Raw genomic sequence first — 13,478 nt, forward strand, 5'->3', positions numbered from 1 at the left:
AATATAGAACTGCCATTGTCTGTACTACCCTCTTTCTGTTGCATGACCCGGCTCTGTTGGAATTCTCCAACGGTTTCTGTCACCTCTCAGATGTTTTCCAGACCTGGATATCATCCTGCTCACAGAGGGAGGAGCTGTGGAATTTCCCAGTTGCTTTCTTCTGAGTGAAAGGTCCAGCTGGAACAGTCTTCCTTCTCCACCTGGTCCCAGACTTTCATGTTGGTGAGGACAGTGATCCTTCCAGAAAGCAAGGCTATGGAGGACTTCAGAGGGAGACTCTTTCAAGTTTAGCCTGTGCCTTTGTGCAGATGAGGAAACTGATATTCTAATTTAAATGAATTAAAGGTAACTCAGTGACAAACCAAGGTTAAATCCTGTTCTCTTCCTTAGCTATGGCCCATTGGATTATTTTTTTAGCCTCACTCTCCACCTCTGTGATATGGTGCTGATTATGCCTTAAATACATGAACTTGAGGGGAGAACTAGGAAGTAGATTACACAGTACTAGGCACATAGTAAGGGTTCAATCAATGAAAGCTATCACCATCAGCATCATCCTTAGTGTTGTCAATCACAGCTTCTTAGTGCCTAAACTGGAGGAAGCCATGCATCCTTTCTCCCAGGTTGACCTTTTTCCAAGTCATAGCACATGGACAGCAGCATGTAATGCACAGTTCAACTGCCCTTTCTCAAATCTAATCTTTAGTGACAGATCCTGTCTACTCCAGAGAAGCCTCTTGAACATTATGAGGTTGTGCTACCTGGTGTTCTAGATGTTACCTGTCGCTCACCGGGGCTCTGATACTCACTGGATTCCTTCAAGGAGAAATAAGTCTCAGCCTGGCCAAATTGCTCTCTCACTGAGAAGGGAGTTTGAGCTGGCCCTTTCAACAGGAAACAGGACATTCAAAATGAAGCAAGTCTTTTCCTCATTGGTGAAGTCCCTCAGGGAGTCCTTAGCTCACAGAGCTGCATGCACTAGTAGAGACCAATGTCATGAGAAAGGCCATTTCCGTGGAATGTGCCCAACCTATCAGGATCATCCAGAACTCCCTTGGCTAGGTCTATTCCAAATAGTGTCCTTTCCCATCATCCCTTTCTCCTTTGCCCTGTTGTCACCCACACAGGACGTTTGCTTTCTCCTCTAACAGTTCCAGGCAGAACTTGAGAGAGACTTTTAAGAGCTTTTTTGCTTGGGGAAGTTCATCTACTGCTATTCAAGGTTCTCAAAATGGTGGCCCTCAATGGTTTTTAGCAACTTCAGGGCACCATCCCAGTCTTAAGGGTCTGCTATTTGCTATTAATAGTAAAGTATTAATTGGTCGCCATGTTAATAATAATAACATAGTTACTAATTGTCTTAAGTTGGGATTCCTAGAAGCAGAGTCTGAGGCAGGATTCCAGTTCAAAGAATTGTTTTGAGAGAGTATTTTTTAGGAAGACTTGCAAGGGTCTGGGGAAGCAGTGTACAGAAGGGAGAATGTTGAGCAAGCAGTTAGGTTCCCTTGAGGGACGGAAGCTGTTCTCTGAGCATCCATATCAGTCAGGCATGGGCTACATATGGGACGGGGCAGCTGTTAGTTATAACTGTGAACCCAGCAGTTGAGGGATAAGTGCTGCAGTCTGGAGAGGGGATCTGGGCAGAGCACTAACAGCATCTCCTAGAGCTGCGTCCCCCACATGCCTACCACGTGGCAGGCCGTGCTCTTGTACATTGGTCATTTGGTTATCACCACAACTCAGGCAGGTGCCTATCACTCTCCCTATTTTACAGATAAGGGAATTGAGATTCAAAGGGGGAAGTATACACACCTAGGAAGAAGCTGGCTTGGAGATATTTCTAGTTTTAAGGCTCTCCTATATTCGTTCTGTTTCCCCAAACAACCTGGTGAGTACAGTGCCATGCTACCCATTCCTAGTAGCGTATGGACCTCGTGCTGAGTGCAACACCCTCTGGTGTCTCGTCTGAAGTCCAGTTATACACGACTTCAGGACACTCAGGGAGGACAGGTCTTGCTGATCACGCCATAGGGTTCTACCTCACCTATGTAGTTGCCTCTTGGAATCATGAAACCCGTGTTTGGTAAAGAGGATGTCTGAAAGTATACCTGAGTCTCTTGATACACCTGTAATAGTTGCCCTCGCTAGTTGGAGCAAATTATTCTCTTCCCTAAACCTCTGCAAGTCAATAGGCCAATGAGTGTCAATCTTGAATGTCAACTCTGCTCTACTGAGAATGTGGAGGACTCCCAGGTACTCTCCAGGATCACCAGGAAAGAAACTAGTGAGGTGTGTGTGTGTGTGGGTCTCTTCACCCAGTTTAGTCTTAAACTCCTGGGCTGAGCCATACCATTTCAGAAATCCTGATGGGCAGACACCAGAAGGGACCTACATGATAGATAAGGACATTTTCTTGATTAGATCCTGATCTGGCTCCTTGAGAGGCCTTCTCCAATCCATTCCCCACCACCCACCCCAAAGTCCTTAATCCCACTTTCTAGAAAGTCTTTCTCCATGGTACTCCATTGCTGTGTTTGAAGAGAGAACTCAGGAATAATCTCTCCTTTAGCAACATCCTCTGTTTTCTGCTCCCCAAAAGTTAGAGTTTAGGGTTCATTTTAAGTCTTGAACAGGGCTGAGTGTGGAACTCAGGGATAGAATGCTTGCCTAACATACTCAAGTTTGATCCCTGGGTTGGGGGCGGGGAGAAAATCTGAACAGTCAAGAGTTTCATAGGTAAAGTCTGGTTTCCTTGGTATTACATCTCTTAAAAATCTCTGCTGGTGACAATCTGATGCCAACAGCCTCATATTCTAACAACCATCACCTCAGCTCTTTAGAAGCACGTCCCTGTCTCATTGCTGTGGGTACCTTAAGCCCAGGCTTAAGGCAGAGAGGCACACATCTTTGTATTTATTTTTCCTAAGTCATTTTTTAAATGGAAGAATTAACTGGAGTTCATAAAAAGGATTCAGCAAGAGATTGGATGATCAGCCCCTGGAATTGCCTTTGCCTCAGAAGCAAAAGTGGCTTTGATTGGATGCAGCATCTTTCTTATCTTGTGTTGTTTGGGATTGAGAAGGAGTTGGCTCTTCCAATTCTGTAAGTGTTTGCACTTCTCGAATCTCCTTTGCCCTCTAGAAGGTAATAGAAACATTTCGGATGGCAACTGTGCCATTCGTCAGTGTCTCTGAGCAACTAAGGTGACAGAGCCAGCCTGGGACCTGTGATCAGCATCCAGCACCAATGAGCAATAAACCTTGCTGTTCAGGCCACCGGGAGTCTGCAGTTGTGTGGAAGGCAAGCAACTGCTAGGCAAATTTATCTTCTGCTGGGCTATTTCAGTTTAGATGCTTCCTCTCCAGTGTAGCCTCATTTGGAAACAAAATAAAATGCTTCTTTTGTGTCAGTAGCAAACGATGTCTATGAAAATGATATGTGTTTAAGTGTTCCCTGAGAATGGAGCTCAGTCACTCAAGACTTCCTTTCGAGGCAGGATGGAGGGGAAGGCAGGATAGATTAAGTCAGTTTCTAATGTGATACTGAAGTTGCTTTCCGAAGAGTGAGGCAACACAGTTTAAGGATCACAAAAAATTAATTTTTTCCTGTACCAATTTCAATTTAAAAGTGAGATTATTTTGAGCAACGATGTTATGGGAAGATAAAACAATGGATTGGTTGATTAAAAAATGACTAAATACTCAGGTTGTGCCTTTATTCCTGCCCCTGTAGGATGGGCCTCCAGTTAATTCCTGGAGATACAGAAGTCTTCTATGTCCAGCTGGATTCTTTCTGTGGGGAAACGCCGGTAGACCAGAGCAAGGATGCTCTTGATGAACATTTATTGATCATGTGCCAAGCACTGGTCTGTGTATATCTTCTCATAAATCCACTCATCGAATCCTTCCAACAAGTCAGTAGCATGGGTACCTTCATTAACTCCATTTGACAGGTGATGAAACTGAGCCCCAAATATATTAACAGGCCCTCAGCCATAATGTCCACTGAGTTAAGTTGGAGATCCGGGAAAGAAGGATGCCCCTCTTTTATTTTTCTCGGAAACTTGGGGTCTGGATGTAGCTGCCACAGCTTCCGTTGGCCAGCTTTGCCACTGGACCCAGCCGTGTGTGGCTCCTGCTGTGGCTCTGCTTCTCCTGTCTGCCTGTCTCATTGGCTCAAGATTCAGAGTCCTGGGCAGGAGGATCCTCCGTGTTCCTCACCCCCATCTCTGCCCTCTTGGCGCCTCCAGTACCTAAACATCTCCAGGGCCATTTGGGGACAAGCAGGTCCCTCTCAGAGGTGCCCTTTCTGTCCACACCTTAGGTTACTGCTTCCTGCATCAGCAAAAGCAGAGATGCCTCTGCTACGTTCTCTCTGTCCTCCAAAATCTCTTCACCTCTAATTCTGCTAGAGTTCCTGCTTTCAATTTCCTCTTACTTGTGGCTCTGCCCTCTTTGGATCAGTACCATGATCGAAGTCTGTCTTAGGGAGGAAAATCCCATAAGTGAGTGTATCCAATCTGTGGACTTTAATAGAAAACTCGGATGGACCATTTGTTCTCAAACAGAAGCAACAGTGCATGTTGTCAGAGGGTCCTTGGATTCCCGGGGAGTGAGTGCTTACATCCGGGAACTGGAGGAATAGGAAAAGAAGCATCTGGAGAGATTGCCACCCTGGGCTGTAGCTGGGTTTCCCTGGGACTATCTAAAATTAAGCATCTCTCAATACCTCCAGGATTAATTTCTGTCAGAAACCCTGTTCTGCCATTTTCTCCCACTCATTTTTGACATCTCTCCGAGTAGGATTAGTACCCTGGGAGCATTGTATACTAAAAGAATATTCACTCTCATCTTGCCTCTGAGATAATTTAGCTGTTAGCTGACAATAAAGAAAGAATATCCTGTCTGAATCACATATCCCTAAACCCAGGAGGCAGAGAGGGAATCTTGGTTCATCCAGTCACCCTGATCATATCTACAGTGCAACCCATTTGCACAATTTGTTAATAAACTTAGAGGAAATTTTTGGAACAGAAAACTCTTCCAGCATAAAATTTCTGGGAACAAAGAATTTCCCAAAGAACAGATGCGTGACTATTTACCTTTCAATGGAAATGGAGTCGATTGTTCCTTACGTATTTTTAATATTGAATTCTATTCAAAGAACAATAAAAGACAGTCAATAAAGCAATTTCTTCATGTGGTAGTCCCAGACTACTTTTTAGGTAAAAACATTTGTTGAAAAGGATAATTTCAAATGAAAATCTAGAGCCAAAGATTGGCACAGTATTGAACCTTAACCTCAAACACCAAACGAACTATCTGTGATTTACCCAGAATCCACTAGGTGAAGGCAAAACCTGTTTTAAAGTCTTGGTCTGTTTTGGTCATTTTGAAACTTGTTCAGTAGCTTGTGGATGCTGATACCAGCCCTCTTTAGGAACTGAAAGAAAAGCATCCCTATTTAGAAGACTGGTATTTTCAGGCAGAAGCAGGGTGACAGAGGGGGCATTGAGTATGCTGTGGCTGGGTTACTCATGGGGCATCTTTTCTCCACTTACTAGTGGAGTGACTATACTTCCCGTGTCTTGGTTTCCCCATCTGTAGAATGAAGACAAGATGGAACATTACCTCACAGAGTTGTGCTGAGCCTCATTTCGGTTTTCTTATTTTACCCGGGACTTATCTGGTGCTCTCTGCCTGGCACTGTCTTGAGATCGTTAGCATATTGACGTTTCGTCTTGATAACTCAGGGAGCTATGTTCCATTATCTCTATTCAACCACAGAAAAGATGAATAACTTAACTGAGTAATACATGGTGCTGAAGACAGTGCCCAGGGTCAGCTGTCACAGATCAGCAACCTCCTGTGCATCCCTCTGCTGTGGCAGGTGCTTGGCTGCAGTAGTTGGGGTCCTCAGACAAGGATGTGTAGCAGAGTGTGGAGCAGTGACCAGAAGGCAGTAGATACTCAGTAAATAATGGTTAAATTGCAACTCGTTAATGTTTCCTTTCCTTCATGGCTCATGAGTCCTTTTCAAAACAAAAAATGTTGATTAAAAAGAAAATATTGGGCCACTGATTGTACCCCGACCCTTTTCCCCACCCAGGCAACCCAGTTCTACTCATTCTCCACATGAAGACTTTAGTGCAAGGAACCCCAACTTTATTCTCCCTTCGGTTCTTTTTTTATTATTTATTTTTATTTGTTCTTTTTAGTTATACATGACATTAGAGTATAATTTGATATATTTATACAAACATGAAGTACATCTTATTTTAATTCGGATCCCAGTCTTGTGGTTGTACATGATGTGGAGATTCACTGTGGTGCTTTCGTATGCGTACATAGGAAAGTTAAGTCAGATTCATTCCACTGTCTTTCCTATTCCTGTCCCCCTCTCTTCCTTGCATTCCCCTTTGTCTAATCTACTGAATTCCTATTCTTCCCTCCCCAACCCTTGTTGTGTGTTAGCATCCACATATCAGAGAGAACATTTGACCTTTCTTTTGGGGGGATGGAATTGACATTTAATTTTGCATAAATAGTCTGCAGATCCATCCACTTACCAGCAAATGTCATAAAGTCATTCTTTTTTTATGGTTCAGTAATATTCCATTGTATATATATATGCTACTTTTTCTTTATCAATTCATTTGTTATAGGGCACCTAGGTTGGTTCCATAGTTTAGCTATTGTGAATTGAGCTAGTATAAATATTGCTGTGACTGTGTTACTGTACTATGCTGTATTATATGGAGGAGTGGGATTACTGGGTCAAATGGTGGTTCCATAGACCTGAAACCCTGCACCAACTAAAAGAAAATATAGGCCCAACACTCCATCATGTTGGTTTAGGAACTGACTTCCTCAACAAGACTCCTAAAGCACAAGAAGTAAAATCAGGAATCAATGCATGGAATAGTGTCAAACTAAAAAGCTTCTTCACAGCAAAGGAAACAATCAAGAATGTGAAGAGAGAGTCTACAGAATGGGAGAAAATCTTTGCCAGCTGCACCTCAGATAGAGCAATAATCTCCAGGATATATAAAGAATGCAAAAAAATCAACACCAAAACATAATAATAATAGCCCAATTAATAAACGGGCAAAGGAACTGAACAGACAGTTCACAGAAGAAGAAATATGAATAGTCAATAAATATATGAAAAATATTCAATATCTCTAGCAATCAGAGAAATGCAAATTAAAACTACACTGAGAGTCCATCTCACTCCAGTCAGAATGGCAATTATCAAGAATACAAGGTACAATAAATGTTGACAAGGATGTGGGGGAAAAGATACATTCATACATTGTTGGTGGGACTGCAAATTGGTGCAACCACTCTGGAAAGCAGTGTGGAGATTCTTTCTGGTTTTATCTTGAGGATCCAAGGACCGAAGTCAAGCTGGTCTCAGCTTCCAGGTAGACCAAGGGGAGGTGCTGAGGCATCCACTAGGGGGCGCATTATCAACATGCCATAGGAAGCCAACAAAAAGGTTGAGAATAGCAGAGAAAACATCTGTTCTGGAATGGATGTGAACCTGGTGGGGAAGATTCCCATTGAGCTCATCCTTGGCTTGTCCTATGAATACATAGGACTTTTCTCAGCTTTTACACAAAGCTCTACCTTTTTTCCAAGGTAGGGAGTCAGAGGTTCCTTGCCAATTAAGCAGGATAACAATATGGTGTGACCCTGAGACGCAGCCCTGTACTACCAATGACTTTGTAACTCAGGTCAGACTGTGTTTCTGAGCTGTGGTACCCCCAAACCCAGTAAAAGTGGCTCCAGTGGGTGGAAGAGAGGCCAAAGTGTGGCCAAACCATCCTGTCCTGGAAATGTAGCTGACACACCCCACTGAGAAAAAGAGAAGACTCTTTTGGGAGATTGCTTTATGCCTATTATGATTTATCTATTGGCTATATGCATAGAGGAGCCTTAATACATAGTTACTAAATTCAACTCTTTTCAAATAATTGTTGAAGTCTTGCTCTTCTTTTCTTTCTTCTAACTAATTTTACCCTTCTGACAGCTTTTCCTGACTTGTTTTTCTTCAGTTTATAATGAGACTTAAAGAACCCTAGGAGGAAGAAAAAATGAACAATAAAGCTCTTACTGAACTCCAGTAACCCAACCTGAAGTTTGAATTGCCCTTAAGCCTTTGTTGCTGAAAACCTGTCTCTCCACTTCTGTGTGGACGAGTTTCCAAGTAATTGACTGGGATCTCCAGAGCTAGGCCCGGGAATTCCAATCCCCTTTCCTTTCTCTGCCTGTCTAGGAGCCACCCTGAAGGTTGGCTCTGGCAAGGTCTTTGTGTAATAAGATGTTAACAATAACAAACCTGCATATTTCACCATACCCCTCCCCCCAAAAAACAGGAGAGGGAATCTTTCTTCCTCCTGGTAGCCATTTGAAATCTCAGGGAGTGGGGGGACATAAGTTTTCAGAACTCACATTCTTGGGAGCTTTTGGGAAAGGCTCAGAAGTTCTCAGAACACCTTTGATTTCCCCTGAATCATGATTCATATTCTATGTAGGTCTCTACTTTATATTCACCCAGAAGTGTGATGATGTTAGGAAGGAAGGGAAAAGACATATGTATATTTTTACTATATTCCCACCATTTTAATTTAATCCCCTGCAATCATTCTGGTAGACATCATTATTCCCATTTTATAGATGAGGAAACCGAGGCACAGGGCTGTGAAGTAACTTATGTCAAGTCGCTCATAAGTAAATAACAAGGGTTGGATTTGAATGAAGAGTTGGGTGTTAATAACCATCATTTTAAAACTAGACTTCGGCTCCCTTTTCTGGGGTTCTTTCCCTTCCTCTTACGGGAGTGAGGAAGGAGAAAGTGGTTTGGATAAGACTTGTGGAAAACAGTAGTCACCGCATGATGAGGTCAGCGGTCTGGAAGCCTGAAGCGGTGGGATTGAGGAGGCGGGTTATGGGGAGCCCTGACAGGCAAACTACTGGTGTTGAAGACCAGATGTCAGCATAGGACAGGAATGGGGCTTGTGGCTAGGTTGTTCAGCCAGACTTCCTTCTCCCCTGACCTCTCGCCTGGGGCATCATGGCAAAATCATAGTTCCACATGACCTGATCCTTCCCTTTCCAATAAACACAGCATCTATGAGGTTGTTTATGGATTCCTGAATTAGTTCATTTGCCAATATGGCCTACGGTGGATCTATCTTAGCTTACTCATCTCCAAACCTTCCCAGTGGCTTCTGGAGATGTCCTTTGGCCGTACCAGACACAGAGAGCCCTGGGCTCTTTGCAGCATCTGGAAATGATCCCTTAATGTCAACAAATTCAATTCACCAAGCTTCTGAAAATAGGCAGTAAGACATGTGAAGTCAGAGAGTTTAGACAGAGCTGGGCTCCATCCAGGTTCTACTACTTTCTACTTATGTGGTTTGAGGAGCACAGTGAATTTTTCTGTACTTCCAGCTAAAAATGGGATAGAAATTTCCTTCTTATTGGTTGTAGAGAAAATTCAAAATGTGAATTTTTGTGAATATCTGTAAGTGATTGATAGCAGATGGTCACTTCTGAGCTGGAACTACTGTTGTGTATTGGAAATACAAAGCCAATCCTTGCTTTCAGAAGACCCCACCATACAATGGATGGAACAGGCCTTTGGGAAAATTACACTAATTTCACAGATTGCCAAGTAAGGACTACATCAGTGGCAGGTAGACAGGGTAAAGAGTTGATACAAAAAGAGGGAAATGAGTTCATCCCAGGCAGAGGTGGGAAGAGATGATTTCTTAGAGGTGATGATCAAAGTCATGGATGGATGCCCCATTTCAATTAATGTGCAGCTACAACTTGGAGGACAAAGAGTTTATCAAGGGATGCCAGCTATCTGCTGCTGGACTTCTTGCTCTTGGTTTAAGAGCAAAGTGACATAATTATATAATTAAATGACAAAGAGGTACCATGGATCCTGAAATAATCTGGTTCTAAGTTAATAGCAACACACAATTAAACACTGATTAGAGTCCAGGAAACTGGAGGAAATGGTGAAGGAATAAATCAAGTACCTACTGTGCATATGTGGGAGTTGACAGGTAGAAATTAATATTTTTGATCAAATAATATGTCAGCCAGAATTACACATATCATCTCATGTAATTTTCCTATCAACCCTATAATGGTTTAACTGTGTCTCTTATGCAGATGAAAATACTAAGACTCAAATTATTTAAGTTATACAAGCAGAAGTGCACAATTAGGCAATGATAGGATCAATTTTTAAGCCCAAGTTTCATGTCTGATTCAAAGCTCATGGTCCTTCTGTAATCTCTCAAACATGTATTTACATAACTGCTCCTTCTTTTTCCAATAAGCACCACATCAATGAAGTTACTTATGGTTTTATAAATTAATGTATTGCCTACACAGACCAAATTGTGAGTTTTTCTTACACATAAACGTGAAGGTACCCTTGAGCCACAAAATTCTTTCAACATATCTGTCATACATAGATTGTGCTTGTGGCCCTGATAATTGATTTCCTTGTAGCTTCACTTTTTGCAATGTGACTTTGTAACTCCTCCCACTGAGAGACAGAACCTATTCCCTTCCTTTAAATCTTGACTGCTCTTGTGATGTTCTTTGGCCAATAGAATATGGTGGATTGACAGAGTGCTAGTGCCTAGGCCTCCAGAAGGCTTGTGAGCATGTTCTCCCCGGGATCCCTGCCAGGCCTGGACTGACCAGAGGGCAGCATGTGAGAGACACATGGACAGAGGCTTCCGGCATGCCAGCTTAAGCCATCCTAGATCAGATGGTTTCCAGCTGACCAGTGTGTTAACCGCACACAAACGCGTGAGTCAACTGAGTTCTGCCCAGATCAGCAGAAGCACCCAACCAACTTGTTGACTCATGAGGAATAAATGAATGTTTGTTGTTTAAAGCTACTAATTTTGAAGTGGTTTTTAGTGCATAAACAGCCAAAATATAATTTTCTTTTTAATTAGAAGGCAATAAAGGCAAAACATGTATTATTTCAATTATTAGTCAATACTTCATTTTGTACTCATTGTTCTCTAGATCTGCTGGGTAGCTATCTTCTTGGGATCTCCCTTATCATTTTAGGAATTCCCTTTAGTTTGTTTTCTGAAACTCATGTCTTCTCCTTTCTTGGTAACTCCCTTGTTTTGGTGGAATACATCTTTTGACAGTCACATTAGAATGGGTGAGTAGGCTTAGAGACTATGCATATCTGAAATATCTTAATTTTATCCTTATTCTTAATTTGAGATTTAGCTAAAATAGAGTTCTAGCTTGGAAAAAATTCCTTCAGAATTTTGAAGGTATTGTTTCATGGCCTACCACCTTCCAATGTGGCAGCTAAGAAGTCCGATTCTATTTTGATACTCAATCCTCTATGTATTGCCTATATTTCCTTTCTAGAAACTAATAGGATCATCTCTTTGCCCCATACGTTATGAATTTTTAAGATACTGTGACTTAGTGTGGGTCTGTTTTCTTCCATTAAGTACTCCCTTGCCCTTAGTCAAGATATTCATGTTCTTAAGTTCTGGGAAATTTTCTTGATTTATTTCTTGGATGAGTTCTTCCTCTCTAGTTTGTGTTTTCTCTTTCTGCATCTCCTGTTATTACATGTTGATCTCATGGCCTAGGTCTCAATCCATTGTCAGATAAAGTCATGGCAATAATTTTATTTTAGTCAGCTTTCCATTACTGGGATAAAATACCTGGGAAAATAAAGGGAAGAACAATTTCTTTTTGCTCATTGTTTCAGAGGTTTCAGTCCATGGTCACTTGGCCCTATCACTTTGTGACCATTGAAAACAGCACATCATGGTGTGGAGTGCATGGTGGTGCAGGTGGTGGAACATTGTTTCTCACCTCGTGGTGGCTGGGAAGCAGAGAGAGATAGAGGAAAGAAGGGTCTCGGGACAAGATAGACCCTTCAAAGGCACGGACTCAGTGACCTACTTCCTTCAACTAGTCTCTATCTCCTAAAATTTCCACCATCTCCCCATAGCCTATTACACTGTGAATCCATCAGTGGATTAATTCATTCATGAGGTCAGAGCCCCCATGGTCCAGTCCCCTCTGAAGGCTCTGCCTCTGATCACTGCTGCATTGGAGACCAAGTCTACAATACGTGTGTTTTCAGGAGACATTTCAGGTCCTAACCATAAAACCCCTCAACCAGAGACTATTTTTACCTCTCCAGAGAGTGAACTTCTGGTCTTCTGCAGGGATGGAGATAGAACAGTTCTCAGCCGCACAGGATGGGGAAGGGAGTCTGGAGTTCTGACTGCGTCTTAAATAGATTTTAAGCCCCTCTGTCTAATCCCCAACTTTCCCCACCACTTCCCGAGTAGTGAATGCTGCTAAATCCTGAACTTTTGGGAATTCTGCTGCATAAATTTGTTTCTCAACTTTCTCCACTGGTTTAGGGGTTAGCTCCTCCAGATTTGTTCAGTCAGTTACCAGTTAACTGTTATTTTCTAGCTTCAACTTTTTTATTTGTTCTAATTAGTTATACATGACAGTGGGAAGAGTTACACTCATATATTGCTGGTGGGACTACAAATTCAGGCAACGACAATGAAAAACAGTATGGAGATTTCTCAGAAAACTTGGAATGAAACCACCATTCCACCCAGCTATCTCATTCCTCAGTTTATATCCAAAGGACTTAAAATAAGCATACTACAGTGACACAGCCACATCAATGTGTATAGCAGTTCCATAGTTAAAACTGTGGAACCAACCTAGGTCCTTTCGACAGATGAATGGGTAAAGAAAACAATGGAATATTACTCAGCCTTAAAGAAGAATGAAATTATGGCATTTGCCTGTAAATGGGAAGACTATCAAGCTAAGTGAAATAATCTAATCCCAAAAAACCAAAGACCAAATGTTTTCTCTGATATCTAGCTTCAAATTTTTGTTTCTATCATCTCTTCTTCCAATCTCTGACTTGATTGGTTTATTCTTTCGACAATATCTCTTCTTTGTCTTTTTAGAAGCCTGCTTAAGGGCATGGAGGTAAAAGTAATACTCAGTGGCACAGAAGATAGGTTCATGTTCTCTCTTTAACTAGGAGTTCAAGAATAGTTTGCCTTTAAAGAACTAACACTTCATCACAGATTCTCACTTAGTTTGAAAAATGTGGGCCGCGCACCTATGAAAAAATCAAACTTTCTGCAAAACAAGACTCTCGAGTGTTGGAAACCATGTCGTTTTTCCTTTTAGAAAAAAATAAGAGAGTGTGAGATTTCAACCACCTCAAAAACCTTTGACTTTGTGCTTCTGTATTACCCAGACGGACAACCCCAGCTCCGCCCCTCCCATCCTCCCATCCCCCTTGAATTAGACTCCTGAGTCCATTTCCTTTTGCCTTTTAATGTTAGCCTTTTAATATTTTCCAATAAGTGCTTTCAACTGGGCAGTATACAGGTCATGCTTTCCTCATTATTATTG

This window comes from Sciurus vulgaris (assembly GCF_902686455.1).
Source record: "Sciurus vulgaris genome assembly, chromosome: 11".
Classification (NCBI taxonomy): Eukaryota; Metazoa; Chordata; class Mammalia; order Rodentia; family Sciuridae; genus Sciurus; species Sciurus vulgaris.